The sequence below is a fragment of the Salminus brasiliensis genome, chromosome 22 (assembly GCF_030463535.1).
Source record: "Salminus brasiliensis chromosome 22, fSalBra1.hap2, whole genome shotgun sequence".
In the NCBI taxonomy this organism is placed as follows: domain Eukaryota; kingdom Metazoa; phylum Chordata; class Actinopteri; order Characiformes; family Bryconidae; genus Salminus; species Salminus brasiliensis.
In genome coordinates, this window is record NC_132899.1 from 13,535,366 (window position 1) to 13,552,372 (window position 17,007).

The 17,007-nt window shown below is 38.5% G+C and overlaps 1 protein-coding gene across 1 annotated transcript in view; it reads left to right on the forward strand.

The window, feature by feature from the left end:
- The window catches only part of cdh12b (cadherin 12b), a 154,822-nt gene that overhangs the window by 66,576 nt on the left and 71,239 nt on the right, over window positions 1–17,007 (forward strand). The window lies entirely within an intron of this gene.

The following is a 17,007-nucleotide window of genomic DNA, read 5'->3' on the forward strand; positions in this document are numbered from 1 at the left end:
ACAAACCTTCAAACCTTTTTTTTTTGAAAAATACAGCCTTTGTGTTAAAACTATAGAGCCAGTATGAGCCATAATTTAGTCCTTAGCTTTAAGGTTTATTATTATTATTTTTATTATCATTGTTAAGTAGTGGTCATAGTAGTGGTGGTAGCAATACTACTAATGGTGGATTTGGCTACACAAGAAAGTATTGCTTACTAATTCTGTACCTCCCCCAATGTTCTTATTAGCAGTCATGGTCCATTCCTCTTGCTGTAGATTTCCCTTATGTCCCATTACCTGTAAACCTATGAGAGCGATTCTTCTTCAGCTTGTGGTTCCTGAATCTTATTTTCTCTGCATGTGTTTTACAGTTTCTCCACACAGTGTCACAGACAAAAGAGAACATGAGCATGATCACATCTCAGCTAGTTTGCATCATTCAGTGTCAGCAAAGAAAGACAATTCATGTCCTCAATCCCCTCCAATAAAGGGAATCAATTTTAATATTACAGAGAGATGGATATTGAGGCAGTGATACCGTTGAGCATTAACATCGCAGCAACCTAGCTATGCAACTGCGCCTTTGTTCGAGTTGAGAATCAGCGTATTTTGTAATAGTAACTGTATTGCACTACTGAAATTCTCTGTTAGAAGACCCACGTCAAGTGTTTGGGTGTAAGCTGTGTTTCAAGTATTATAAAATATAATAATATATTTTATATAATATAATAAAATGTTCATTTTGTCCTGTTGTTCCTTGCAAGCATTGAATTGTACAAATGCAAAGTAAAACAGCCAAGCTCTACAAAATATATAAAGAGTTTTTAGAAAAACTTCAATCTGAGGGACATAAATAAAGTGCTACAGTATAGCTATACGCAGTCTGAAGGCAGAGTATAGTGTAGCTTCAAATAACAAGCTTTCGTTATAGAAAAATCTTCAGTCTGAATTACAAAGCCCAAGTGCTACTCCCAGTAAATATGGCATTTAGATCAACTGTTTGGAATTCTTGATGTGAATAGGTGTGTGCCTGGGGTTGTGGATTTGATCCTTGCTCCGGTTAGTTTCAGTGAGGGTGTTTGTCAGTGAGGTTTGGTGTGTTCATCTAGTGCGTGAGTGGGTTTCTTCTGGCTACTCTGATTTCCCACAAAAAAATGTGCTGGTAGGTGAACTGGCTATGTTACACTGTCCAATCTGTTCAGGATAGGCTCTGGTCCAACCAAGACTCTGACTTGGAAGAAGTGGATATAAAGATGAATGAATGATTAGTCTGTAGTTGGCATATTGTATTGTAGTTGGCAGGTATTGTCGCTAGGTAGAGTAAATTAATAGTACATTCAGGTTTAAAAGCATGTGATCTGTAACTTTATATGACTATAGATGGATTACCTGTTATGCTAGCTAGCAAGCATATTTGCTATCCAAACTGGAAGTAAGTTTGATCCATGATCCAAACTAAGTTTGCCTCTTTCTTTTACACACTTCATTTATTGCACCATTGTTTTTTTCTTAAGAGTGAGTTTTTCCAAAATTAACAGCTTGTTATTTACAGCTGTGTCAAACTTTGCATTCAGATTGTCTGTAACATCCCTGTTGCTCTGGGGTACTGTACGCATTTTTGGCATTCATGCTTTTCAATTTGTTGTTTCAAAATGTTTCCTTTGAGAACAAAAATAAAAACAAAAAAGAAAACAAAGTTATAGCTTGAGTTGCTGACATGGGTTCCCACCTCATAGACAAACAGCATTCTATTAAATTAAAAAATACGGGTAGGGTTACTAAGTCATAATACATCACCCAGTCAGAGCTGTCCTCAAAAGAGAGATAAAGAAGAAAGTAAGAGAACAGGGTGCAGCTCAAGGCACAAACACCCACAGGAAGACACAATCATTTTGCTTTCTTTAACACCACCTGCTTTGCATACTTTGAATACTTGCTTCTTATAGCTCTTATACAGTGTCTCAATCCAAAATCCCAGTTATTACTCAGGTAAAAAAAATGGCACAACACTTACACACCAACTTCTGTACTTCTGTGAGTTCTTAATGAACGAGAGTTTTATCATGGGGAAATGCACAGATGACAGTACATTGGCTTGTGCTTTTGTCTATTTTGGATTAATGAATGCAAACTCTGGCAACGTTTGTTTACTTCTCTGTGTCACACAAGCGAGGGGGGGGAAATCGCTCGCTTGGCATTTTTTCCCCGTCAGGGTGTCAAAGGAATAAACAAAGAAAAAGTGGAAAGAAAAGAACTGTGCTTTGCATTTATTTTGCCGTATTTTAGCCTTTCCTAGTCAGGAATAAATAACCCATCTGATATTACATTGTTTACACTGTTGACATACATGTTGAACATTCATTTTTTAAGTCAGGTATACATTCTTTAAAATTTCGTTGTGGGCCGTTTTCACACTTGTCCACACAAGTCCACACCTAGGGCCGATTCTGGGCTTATTTGGAAAAGAGGCTCATTATCACTGGTTTACTTTCACTATGAAGAATTCCATACCAAACGATTGATTGTGGAATTTCAAACAGCACTTCAAACTTGGGGGCTGGGGTTCTTCTGTTTATTGGTTCTCATTATTTGCCTTGGAGACAAACATTCAAACAGCAAAGAACAGCACTCACTGTGCAGGAAGGAATAGCCCATCTCATAAGAAAAGTTTTTTAACCATGCAGGCGATAAGTCGAAGCAGTCGCTTGAAAAAATGAACCAGTCACGCAACTCCACACGTGGCTCCAGGAGTGGATAGCTTTTACACGCGCAGCAGACCACACCAGAGTCCACTTGAAGTGATCCCCAGACCACCGATTTTAGCAGGACTAGAAATTGGTTGTCTCGTTCGGGCTCAATAACAGCTTTCACACTTCACCAAATGCACCAAACTCTCAGAGCTAGCTCTCCCGGGTCCCCGAAAAAATGCTAGTGTGAAATAGCCCTTAGTGTCTCCATGAAAATTCTATTGTATTTTACCTAGAAATATTACTAGGTTGTTCACTAATTCAAAAAAAGTGGCTATTCAGAAATATTAACTTGTATTAGTATGCAGTATTTGTAGCTGCAAAAAAATGAAAGAAATAGAAAGAAAAAAATATCTTGCCAATAAAGATTTTGTCTCAGCACAGATTGACAACAGATGACTAGACATAAACAAGACAGTAATTGATACAGTACAATTAATGAAGTTAACATAAGCATCAATCAATACAAATGACTCCATCACAGGGCCATCTTAATGCTTGTTGTAATTATCAGTACATTCTGCCTAAACGGAAAATCAAATATGCATTCAAAGCAGAAAAGTTTATTGATTAAAGCATAATATATGCCAGCAGCCTGTGTGTTTCTTTCATATCCATGAGCTGTGAACAAGGGACCACTCAAGTCCCCTTGACACCAGTGCAGAGAGTTTACATTACATCAGCGATTTAGCATTTATTACTGAGAAATTAAAGCTCCTTTGAGCCACTGAGAATAATGTAGCCAAACCGTGCTTCCGCAATTAAACAATCCGTTACTGTGGTTTAACCCTTTTAATGCCCAGGGGCCATTGGTGGGTCCAGGCTTCCATTCTTCACTGCTAATTAATAAGTAATAAGAACTTAATCAGTTTGCAATGTTTTCCACAAAATGACTACATAGAGTTAGAATGTAATATCCCTTGGATTTGAAGGGGTTAACGAGTATGGGCCTGGATCTGGGCAATAATCAAACCATTTCACTCTGGTTCCTACTCTTTTTTTATTTCTTTGTGGTCACTCTGTGACCATTACATCCCCCTCTGTGATCAGCATCCACAAGCCAAGTCTTCCTGTTGCCAGAGTAACTACAGAGAAACTTTGCCATGGTTCTGCTATTTAAAATTTATAATTTGCAATATTTCTCAAGACACCATTATAAATTATTTTCATAAAGAGAATGGAAGTGAATTAAATGGATTTTTACAGGAGATTTTTTAATAAATTCAGTGCATTGTCTTGTGTTCCTAAAATTATAGTGATGATAAATGAGTACTATGAACCAAAAAAACATCATTTCTTTCCAAGGTGGCTTTTGGGAAAGATATTATTCTAGGTTTACCAATTGCAAGAATATTTGTTTAATTAAAATAAAGAGAAATACACTTGTACAATCAACTTGGCATGTAAATTGAAAACTGAGCATTATTTATTTTCATTGCATGCATTGCAGACTGCATTTCCATCGTCGTATCATTATGTAAATCTCATAGTATCTAAACTGATTTGCTTATGAAAAAAAAACTTTTTTTATTATTCTTGATGAAGTACATATGGGATAACACACAAATATTTTATTAGTACTTCAGAAGCCAGACGAGGAAAAAAAGTACACACGTTGGAAGACATATAATCAGATAAAAAGTATCCAACATTATACATACTGTTAAACATTCACCTCATAAAGAAACAGAACAAAACAGACAGACAAAAATGAAAAGATGCAAATGCTGTTTTTCTTTTTAATAGAAATTTACACTGTATTGTAAAAGTAAACATAAACACAAAAAATCAATTTTCAAGCTTTCTATTTTAAATGCATCCTGTAGTGTTCTTTCTATACACACCACAAATTGTATAGCTTGCATTTCACAGTCCACCAATATTACTAGAACCAAAGCTCCGTATTGTTACACAACATCAAACCTGTGTTGAAAACCTCGCACTTATCACTTTATAGTTCACAGCTTTGAGGGTGGAATCTTGTAGTGATGTCTGAAAACGTAGAGCAGGTTTTTCAGTGCACTCAATCCCACAATGCACAACAATAAGTAGTGTACAAACGTTGTACCCTAACAGACTACCCATAATTCATTGTGTATTTCGGTGTCCGAAATCGATTACTTCCTTATGACATTCTGTCTATAATGGTTCTCTATATAGTGATCACTATACCGGCGGAAGTCTTTGGACACCTGCCAAGCTAATGTGCATTCCAAATTTAAAGGAGTTAAAGAGTTGTTCCTGCTTTGCTGCAGTACATTCTGGAACATTGATATGAGGATTTGATTGCAATCATGCATGAGAGCCTAAGTGAAATCAGGTACTGATGTTGGTTAGTTTTGGAACACAAATGCCACTCCAACTCATTCTAAAGATATTGGATGGAGCTGTATTTGTCTGCACCAGAAAACACAGTGTCGCTGCTTCACAGCACAATGCTGGGGGGCTTTATACCCCTCTAGCCCAAGCTTGCCATTGGGCATAGTGACCTTAGGCTTATGTGGGGCTGCTCCCGTTCATTTGGAAATTACACAGGCTGTGTGTGCACAACTGAATGCCTGCATCAGCATTAAGTGAGCCATAAAGTAGCCAAATTCACTCATTAGAAGGGGTGTTCATAAACGTTTAGACATATTGTGCATTCTGTGAAGTAATGTGTGTGTTTTGCTTGAGCTGGATCAGATCCATGCATGTATGCATTGTATTGTATGTCAGAGGATTGTGCTTTTACACAGGATACACATGGGGCAAAGACTCACAGGGATTATACTCTACTTACAAAGATACACCCCAGTGGGTATGTGTAAATCTGTGTGTGTGTATGTCTGCATGTGAGCTTGATGCCCTTAACAAAGGTCTAGAGAAATGAAAGAACAATGATGCCCAGAGAGATGTACTACAATGTCTGAGGGCATTAGCAATGGCTATTTATGGAGACAATCCAGTAATGCACACAGAGAAAGATAGCCCTCCTGAGCTTATGAAATAAAACCAAATGGCATCTATGATATATGATACAAAGTGATATTATTAGAAAATAAATGCATCTACAGCTCTAAATGATACTGGTGCCACTGTGTACTTTGGCGAATAACCCCTCCTCCTCTTTTTCTCTCTCTTCTCTTGAGGTCCCTCAGTCTCTCTGTCTCTCTATCTTTGATTTATGCATAAAAATAGCTCATATCAGAAAGGTCACTCATTTGAATACAAGTCAATAAGACACTTTTGTTGGAAAGGGCAGTCATCCCTGCCGCAACAGCCTGCTTACGTGAGCATGGCCTGCTTGACAGCCAGACGTGCCTGCTGCCTCTCTCTCTTATTAATGACACCTCTTTCTCCTTTCCCTCTCTCAAACTCATTGCTCTCTAAGGCTCTGTAATTTAAGTACACACAGACTGCCTGCCATTAGCTCCCTCAGCACAGCACCTTCCAGACGGAGATCAAGCGGGGTAAAAGAGCAATGACCAACAGATCTATAAGACTGCTACACCTTACAAAGCCCATAAAATCTGGAAACACAACATAATTAATGGACAACAATTTACATGTTGTGTTTGTGAAAACAATGAAAAACGTAAAACACTGAAACTTTAATGTACTCAAGATAAGAGTCAAAGGCTGCATTCAACATTGTTCAAGAGAAATGCTCTGAACCTCTGGAGCCAGATCATATTATAGCAATAATTTTGTTGACAGATTGTCAGCAATACAAAAGAGTTACATAGATGACTTATGCACATGTCCAAATGTTTGTGGACACCCCTTCTAACAAATGAATCAGTACTTTAAGTTGCACCCATACTGACACAGTGGTGTGAATGCACACACATAGCTTATCTAGTGCCTGAGAACTAGAGAATACAGCCATTAGAATAGCACTCTCTGGAGCAGATAAACAGGACCTCTTGGGACCATGACAGGTGTGGGCTAGAGGTGTGTAAAGTACCCCAGCACTGAGCTGTGAAGCAGCGGAACTGTGTTTTCTGAAATGATGGTAATGAAGTGGGTGTTTTGGGATGAAGTGGGGTGGTGATCATCCAACATCCTGACCTCACTAACGCTCTTGTCACTGAATGCAAAATTGTGATGCAGTGATGCTCTAAAATCTAGTAAAAAACCTTCCCTAGACAGCATAAACTCTTTTTAATAACCTTAATTTTTAGATGACAATGAATGAGCAGGTGCCCCAGTACTAGTGTATGTTGAAGTGGGATTTTTGTTTTTCATATTTAATATGTTTGCCTTTAAAATCAGCCCTCTTTGTCAAGGAAATGTGTTTATTACTAAACAATGGCCACAGTGTGCTCAATGTGTGTGGTTTAAATCATAGGCCAAAGGTAAATGCATGACACACTCTATAAATGCATGACCTACAAGCTAAGCAAGCCATTAACTCGCATAATACACACACAGCCTTTACTCCATGCTAATTGGCCTCAAATGACCACAGAAAGAATCTCTCTCTCCACTGACCTATACAGTAATCAAGGTTACCATGCCCATAGACCCTGTGAAACACACCACAATTATCCACTCTCTGTGCTTATGAAGCATGTCTAAAGCATTGAGACTCTGACCGCCATGGCCAACTGCAGCCTTCTCCCTGGCAACACTGACTGCCAGTTTGAGCTTTTGTCTCATAGTGTTTTTATGAGTAGTTTGTTTGCTATGTGCAATGACCCTTAGATATGGGTGGTAATAAGAAGCCTGACCTAACACTAGGAGTGCAGGCACCATTACTGCTGAAATCAGCTCTCGAGTCACAAACAAGTCAATGAGGCATTTCTGCAACATTAATGGGTTTGATTTTTTTTAACTAAGTGTTACTTTCCATGTGGTTGGCATTTTGCCTATATGACTGCGTGGGCTTGTTTAAGGCATTATAACTATAACAGTAGGGTTCGGTAATGTGATGGAATGCTACAATGGTTTATGGGAAACCCACCTTATTGTTTGGGTATAGTTATGAGCTTCTGGCTATTATTACCTAAAGGATTAATGGCTTGTTTAACTAGGCTTTTCAGTATCTCTATCTATTAAAAGAAACCTACACCTAACCCCAATCCTAACCATGGTTGATTCAAGGGTAAATCAGATTAAAACTACAGCACAATGATCCTAGCCATTTCCCACATTGACCAGACATTTAACTATCAACAAGCTTCTGGCAAAATCCTATTTCAATATTTGTTCACATGAGTTCAATTAAAGAATTAGAGTTCAATTAAATTACTTGGCACAGGCCAGACTATTAAGCACCATGCACATGTTTAACATACGTTGAGGTCAAGACTTTGGGAAGGAAATTTTACTTAATGATAGCCTGCTTTTTTCATGCCATGATGAGTTTAAACCTCTTAGCCTGATTCATGCAGGGTCAGAGATGAAGTCTGAATGAAAATATTGGGAAGAGAGGAAAGGAAGGAGGTAGTGCTTCTTACTGACCAGTGTACATACTGTTTGACAGTTCTTATGGATCGACATTGTTAATTTGATTGACTTAAAAGTTAATTCCCCTAAATTCTCATTTAATCACAACCAAGCTAAATCACAATTGCATTCTATCTTTGATATAAACACTAGATGTAAACAAATGGCTCTTCATGACAATGTGGTAAATCAGTCTTATAATTCAGCAGCACAATTCCCAAACCCTATATAAATAGGTGTTATCCTAACAAATTTAATGTACAACTGCCGTAAGCTTAAACCCAGTCAGCAATACTGATGAAATAGCATAATGAACAGGATTAATGTAAAAATGTGGTAGACGTGATGTGCATTTAAAGTCATCACTGAAACTAAAAGCAAAAGGCCTCGCACAGTAATCTTTTCACTTCTCATTTAGACCTGATGCCAAACTAATTCTAGTGCTGCAGATGTGAAGTCATTTGTAAGGATTACTCTGCCTTCAATTATGTATCTGACTTGCCAATAATCCAGTGGCCCATTATAATACGTTTAGGGAACTGAAGACATTTACAATGGTAATGTATGTTGATGACGGAATGCACAAGCAACACTGAAAAGAGTATCTCAAAAAACTGAGGATAACGACATCATTTATCCTGACTGCCAATATAATACCTTTTTGCCATATTTTTTGGTCTGATCCATTTTAATAATGGGATTTCTGCTTGAAATCCTCCTAGAGCATATTACAGTGCTGCTAATGCTTCAATCAGTATCACTTACTGGCCTTTTCCAACAAAGCAGTATGGGGATTGAGAGCAAGGTGGATACCATTATGGCTAAAAGTGAATCTATTCATTGATCTTTTTCCCTTTACTTTTTGTCTTAAATTAATGCAAACCATGATAGATAGAGGAGGTGAAATAGCTTTAAAGCTCTCCTGTCAGATATTGTGACATTATGATATGAACATTCTCCACCAGCTAATTGATAGCATTTTGCATTTTGACACATGGTAATCAATATTCGTGATATATTGCATCAGGGAAATAATTAAGCTGGTGTCTTATTGAATCTACTCAAGTCACAGATTGACAAAATCAATAAATATGTGTAACAACTTTACTCTAGTCTTAAATATCAGTAATGTTTAATGACATATTGAAAGACAAATGCCACAGTGCACCTATGCATGTCCTTAGAGTACATATGCAGAGAGCATGAACATTATACAGAAATGTGCTAAAAAGAAATACATACAAAAAAAGAGATCTTTGAAAAGACACCCTCTTAACTCTAGTCAGTATATCTAATGTTATTGATGAGATTGCTCGAACAATACTATAAGGCTATTCAACTTATTTCAGGACAATTTCTAGTGAAGGCATGCAAGTACCAAAACAATCAAGCAGGCTAATGAAATACAATGTGAAGAAATAGTATGAGCAACTGTGGCATTCTTAAAGCAACTGCACAATGATGATGATACAATTCAGTGACTAGATTTAAGATCACTTCCGAAATATAGAATAACACATCAACACTTGCAGTTCACTGCTAAACAAATGAATAAATAAATAAACAAACTAACAGTATGTTCTAACAGCATAGGGGAATGTTGAAATGCCCTTACAGTGTTCATATTAAGTTGTTTTGAAGTTGTTGGCATTTAGCTAGCTGTTACTAGCTGCACAACATTTTAACCATCTAATGTTAACCACCATTGTTAAGTTTTATCATGCCAATTACCCTGCTCTCTTACCATTACTTTTTTCTTAGGCATTATGTGAATAAAGAATGTGCCAGTTGTATGTGTGCATTATACATGAACCTTGTGCACTACCTGTGTGTTGGGTCTGTACATGATATGCTTATTAATGAACTTGAATTAAAAATCTATCTGTTATTTTATTACGATCATAAATCTATTTTGGTTTATCTATAACAAAAGCTATATCAGTGATATCTATTCTATAATCTATTCTGTCTTTATCAGGAATATCTCAGAGAGAGCAAGAGAGGCCCCTGGCTTGTGTGAGTTCATAAACCAACCATGAAAGATAAAATACTGCTGTTTCTGTGCACACACACATAGATAATGCTGTTTCCACTATGCTGTTGTGTTAATCGTGATAATGTAATAATTTCATACATTTAAATGAATCAATATTGTATATACATAATGGATGGGTGTAGCAACAGACAACGTGACATTGTTTTTACAGTGATAAATGACTTCATTTACATCTTTAGTGGTACAGTAGTGTGACATGATTGTTTTGCTGGTGCAATTTGTCTTTAAATAGTTCTAAAAGATAAATGCATTTCCATTTAGTCATTTAGCAGATAATTATACCCAGACTGACCTGTCATGTGGAAGCCAAACAGATACAAAACTACAAAGTGGAAGAATTATATTATAAATGGGAATTATATTATAACCTTAGCAGAAGGAATTGAGAGGCTGGAACATTTAGTGAGGCCTTGCTCTACAGGCATTCTTATATTTTAAGGAGTAACGTACTAAGAGCCCAGAAGTGGAAGACCTAAGTTTGGAGTAGAGTTATGAACCCAGCTGCAGAAGAAGTGAGAAGCTGAGCCCTTTGAAACCTGGGGCGTGAGAACCAGAGCTTTATATCTGAATCCTGCATCCACAGGAAGCCAGTGAAGTGATCTTAGCAGAGGAGTCAAGTGGGAGACCTTGGCTAGATTGCAGTCCATAGAAGAAATGGTGTATGAAGAAAGCTTTTTGAGGAGACAATGATAATAGTCAAGTCTCAAAATGACTAGAGTTTGAACATGAAGTTGAGCAGCCTCTGCAGTCATGCAGAACGGTCAAATTCTCCTAATGTTGTGAAGGAGAAATCTGCAGGATCTGGTTCTAGATGTTTTAAGATCTGAGATATTGTTGATTGCATAGGCCAGGGATCATCTGTTCCACTTGTGGAGAGCCAAAGTCCAGCACAGTGTGGTAATTTTCCTCTCAGACACACCTGGTTCAACTGAACAGTAGATTTATTGGTTCAGTGTGGGTTAGAGCAGCGAAATTCTCAAACTGTGCTGAACATTAGCCCTTCAGGACCAGAATTGATGAATACTGGTGTAGGATCACTCCATAGGATTTGCACAGCATGACTGATGGGGGAGATAAAGGAGTCAATAGTGGTAGACAGAGGTCTAGTGGATGCGAGTGCTGGTAGGTAGATGAGTTCTGCCTAGATTTAATTTCAAGTTGTGCCCTCCATGAAGAGATTGACAGCCTTATATGACAAATTCTCTTGATGGCACAACAATAACAAACTTACTTTGGGATAGATAAGGTGTCTCATTATGTACTTGTTTTGCTTTATGTTCTGACAAGCTGTGTTTATAGTTTCTAGTTGTAGTGAGCTCCTGGACTGTCTTTTGTGTAAAAAGGCTAGTTATAGGCGAGTTGTCTTTCCCTCAGACAAACTACCAGAACTAGCTATTCACAAATAGCATAAATAGGTATAGGTTTGTCCTTGTGGTAGATGACATTGCATGCATGAAGTTAAACCCACCTTAGCTTACATACTCTCTTTGGTTTTGTTTTGGCTGCTGTGTACTCCAGTACTGCAGTTGGTGCTATGACACTGTGGTAATTTCCATGAATGGTGAAATTGGACTGCACACTGTGATGCACTGGCACTGACCAGTCACATACTTTGTTGTGTGGTGTGTTCATGCGTGAGTTTGCTCAGCTGCTATGTGCACGCCATGGTGAACAAAGCTTCCGCACATCATCAACACTTGTTCATATATAATTTTGTTCGATTCATAGAAGCCAGGCAAACATTGTCTTTGTGACATGTGTACTGAGGCTATTAGTCTAGTGTTGAGGCAGCATTATGTATAATTTTTACCCTAAAATAACAGCTTCAAAATCATGTTGATGACTTGTAATAGGTAGAGTAGTGTCTCTCTGTCCTTGCTACTCCTGACGCAAAAATAGGGTAACACTACATAACCTGAGTCATATTTGTTTACATTTACGGCATTTAGCAGACGCTCTTATCCAGAGCGACTTACAAAGTGCTTTGCTATTTACCCAAGAAAAACCTCAGATAGTTAGAATAGATTAATAGTTCAAAGATACCTTTAAGCTTTAGACATTACTAAACACAAGACAATAAGGTGACCATAGTACTGTATTCGTCCAAGTATTCTTTAAAGTTTAAAACACAAATTCCGGTGCCATAATTATGATAACTAAAGTAGTGAGAGTGTAAGAAAGTAGTGTAAGGAAGAAGTTAATGAGGTGAGGTGGTGAGCATCCAACAGTAGGGGTATGAATCTCTAGTCACCTCACGATTTAAATTAGGTTACAATTCAGTGGGTTGTGATGCGAATTTACTGAATTTACTTACTATCTTTTATTAATAAAACAAATGAAAGTGATGTAGCAAGTCAACTGGAAGGTTTTTCAGTAGGACTGCCATGGAAAAACACTTTGACACAATGGGTAACCTGAGCCCTCGCTGATGGGCCAGGTTTTTACTCAGTTCAGCAGCAGAAGCCATGTTGGATCAGTAACAAAGACTAAAGCCTTCTTAGTGATCTGCCTCTGCTACATTTAACAGCTCAGACATATCTGCACCCATGTGGCTCTCATTGCTGCTCTTGTTTCTTGGTGTGTTTGAGATGCTAGCTGTCACTCATAGGTGATAAAATGGAGTCATAAGATTCTGTGGTAGTTGATGTACATGCTTCACATTACAGCCATCCTACCCATCTGGTCTCACTGTAAAGTGTGAGGACCGCAGTGTCAGTACAATATCTTCAAGTTGGGATTCTGTATTTTGGCTCTAAAGTGTGCAACATAGTGCGAAAGCTTTGTATTACCTATCCTGATTTCAGCCTCTTGACTGTGGCCACAACGACTCCAGGGAGCTTTCTCCATCATTAGCTCCATGGCCAGAACTTTCCACCCCTTCTGGTATAATACTTACGATTTTGGAACATTTCCACCGACAAGGATATGTTAAACTGAAATGGCAGTGAAATACTGAGCATTTATTGCAGACAGCTTGAGCATAAAACAAAGAAAATGGAATGGCCAACATAAAAAGGAAGAAAAAGAAGTGAGAGGGCGAAAGAGAGCATTACACATGCTGCACTCACTACAACTCACTACAATTACCATAATGCTGTGTTCCAAAACCTTAACCCTTACATTCCTGACACCTTGTTCTTAATCACTGAATGTGGGAGCAAATTCTTTGCAATAAAAGTTTGTATTGCCCTTTCTGAGTTCAGGCTGCACTTTCTGAAAAACAGACTGCTAACCAGTGGACCATAGAGCAAAGCTTCCACCCAACTTTAAAAGAGGGAAGCAAATTCCAAACTCTGTCGCAGCTTTTATTGCTGCATCCATATAGAAGCCTCCATATGCTTGCTCATATGTTTTGTGCCTCTGTTATGTGCATGCCACAGACTGTCCGGGTGTGTTGCACTTCCACACTTTCAGAGAGTTGATTTTTGACATTTGTGAATTGATTCACATCTACGTCCGCATCAAGGTCTATGAATCTTTTCTTTGAATCCTCACAGCAATGCTCCAAAATCTAGCAAAAAGCTTCTAGTAGAGACTCTCTACTAGACAGTAGAGATAGTTACTCTGACAAAAAGCAGGATAAGCTCTTTTTTTAATACCCTTGATTTTGGAATAACAGATAACGAGCAGGTTTTCCAATATGTGAATATTTCCAAATCTCTAGTGTTCTACCCCAATCCCATCTGCTAACTGTAGCCTACCCAGAAGAGCCTTAAGACTCTTAGTTTACAAATATATGAATTATGCTTATATCTTTCAAGCCACAAGTGCTCATCATATTGTGTACCATGAATGCGGCTTATAGTATTATGATGGCATGGTTTTGTCAGATGACTACCCTTGACTGAATGTGACAGAGACCATACAGACATACTGACAAGGTACTCAAGGCAACATATTCAACTGAATGGGATAATCATAGCCTTTAGTATGTGGTTTCTCCAAGCCTTCCCGCAAGTGTGTTCACACTGTTGGAATATAGTATTAGAATATAATTTCAGAAGAAGTGTAAATGAAAGGTTTCACATGTACGCACACACCACAAACAGTATCTAGGCTCCATTCAACAAAACATACTCCCTGTTTTTTTGGTTTTGTTCCCTCCATCTCGTGCTTTCTCCTGGAAAAGATTCAGCACTGCTTGAGTAGCCTGTGTGGGCTGATGGACACCAATAAAAAGACTGCAGCAACGCAGAGCTGCTGAATCTGCCGCTCTATGACAGAAAGCTAATGATAATCTGACACTTATTATTCGCGTATCTTATTATGCCCCGCCGCGTCCTCAGCCAGCAGAGCTGCCTGCTAATTGTTGCTATTGTGAGCAGGGGGGGAAGTATTTGATGGGCACGCTCCAACACCTGTCGGCTTCCCTGCAATGCACCCAAGCAAACAAGCCTTCTCCAAAGGGAAGTTTGATCTGATTCAAATTATACAACGATTTCCTAACCAGTTGAGCTGTAAATGTGAGTGCTTATTATCTTGGAGCTTGAATGGGAAATTGTGTGTGTGTATGTGTGTTTGCCTGTCTGTTTGTAAAACAAACACAGACGCACAAGCAAACACATAATTCAGCCTAGCTCTCAATGTTTGAGTCTAGATTAAGCCTCAGTGCTCCCATTTTCTCTCTCTCTTCCTACTTTCCTTTTCAGGTTGCAAGTTTTGTTTCATCAGCTCCCATGCACTGCTGAATTTGCATGATAATAACTTGATTATTTTCTTATTTCTTCGACTTTACGCCTGTTGGATATTCTCTGACTACCCTCTGTTGTGTCAACGTCTGTGCGCAAACTGCGAAAGAAGTTTTTACCGACAAGAATGTGCCGAGCATTTGGGCGGCCTGCCTGTTCCTAATGCATTCCTTTCATTCCTAGGATATTTTTCTTCAGTCCTTTGTTAAGAAAAGCCTCTGTGCATGTGCCTGCGCCTGCCGATGTGCTTTTCCCCCTTCGTGCTCTACAGGACCCAGAGGATAAAGCAGCACATTAGAAAGAGCACTCTAGTGCTACTACCCCATTAATGAATCCCTTTATGTCATTGATTACTATTGTTAGCCTAATGGAATTTTTAATTAGTATCACTCAACTTTCTCCACCAGCAGTTAATGAGCAAATGTGCTGTTTCTTCTCTTTGCAACATCTCTTTTCTTTAAACTCCCTTTTTAATTGTTCAGATACAAAGTGCAGATAATTAGGGGATAACTCCTTCTATATACATCTGACTGCCCACCCAGACTGAATATCTTAAGTACAAGCTGATATTATCAGCATGGTTCTAGTGGTAGGAGCGTAATATATATTTAATGCATGCATACTGGGACATGTGATTAAAATGTGTCACACAATGATTAAAAGAAACTGTCCAATCGAAAGCTAAACTAAAAAAGCTAAGCTGAAGTTGACTAGCTACAGCTATCCCACTTTTTCTTCCTCCAGCTGTGAGGGAGTTTTTCCCTGCCCCTACCAACTTTGGCTTCGAAAGCTAAGCTGAAGTTGACTAGCTACAGCTATCCCACTTTTTCTTCCTCCAGCTGTGAGGGAGTTTTTCCCTGCCCCTACCAACTTTGGCTTCCTCACCAGGGTTTTTTATGTTTATATTTTGTTGATTTGCTGACCTCTTGTCCTGTTACTGGATTCCTGGAAAGCTTCTTTGTGACAACATACATTGTAAAAAAAAACTATTTGGCACAAGTGGTCCAGTAGTCCAATGCTATCCACTCTATTCAGAGTATTGATAGTTCAAATCCCTGTCATGCTGCTAGCCATCGGCAGCCAGAGCCCAGAGAGAGCACAGTTAGCCAGTTGATCTCTCCAGGTTGAGTATATGTCACTTTCTCCCCATATCACTTCAGTGCACTGCTGGGTGGCTCTGGTGCCTATTGGCTGATGGTTGGTTGACCAGTGACATTATATCGGCAACAGTGCAGCGCTAGCTACTTGGCAGTGTGATTTTACTTTGGTGAAAGTCATCTAATAAAGACATCTGGGATCAAGGAGGGTTTATGAGTTAGCTATGTGTGGTTTTTGCTTGGTGAGTGTGTTGGAAGGTGGAGGTAAAAAATGTAAAAAAAAATCCTCTGCTTTGCATGATTATACAGCCAACCATCAAAATACAGGTAAACCAAGACATGTATTTCAATTCATAGATAATCTGATGAATTGTTAATATGACCAAGATGAAAATGTTGATTTCTGGCTGACAATATATAGATACTACCTGACCACCGACCCTATTTACACCTAGTATCTGCATTGTATCCTGATAAGATTTTAGCCACATGCATTTACATTCAGTAGTCAAATGTGTCTCTGATTAGTCCGAATGAAATCTGATCCTTGTGTAGGACGAATATATGCAAATTTGCTCACTGTGCTGCAATTATTACTGGTATTTTGGTTGTACTGGGAGGGGTTTTGGTTGTCGAATGATTTTTGGAGAGACAGATGTGTTTACACCGCTATACCATGTGGCTCAGATGCGTCTCAGACCACCTCCTGAAGTGGTTTAAGTGATCAGATTTGTATCTGGTTTAAGTCAGTCTTGGGTTTGTTTACCCTTGCAGTTTTTTGTGGCTCTGTCTTATCCAGATATAATCCTGATCCTCAAGAGGCATGAAGTGACCCGGTGTAAACGGAGTCATTGTAACCTTGTGATTTAATCTGTACAATAAAATACTGAAATACTTCTTTTTTCTACTAAGAGCTGAGCAGTACTTTACCATTTTTTAATTTTTTACCATTCAGAAATTTCACAAGCTGCTGGATGTTGTAAATGAGTGACACAAATCTGGTGAAC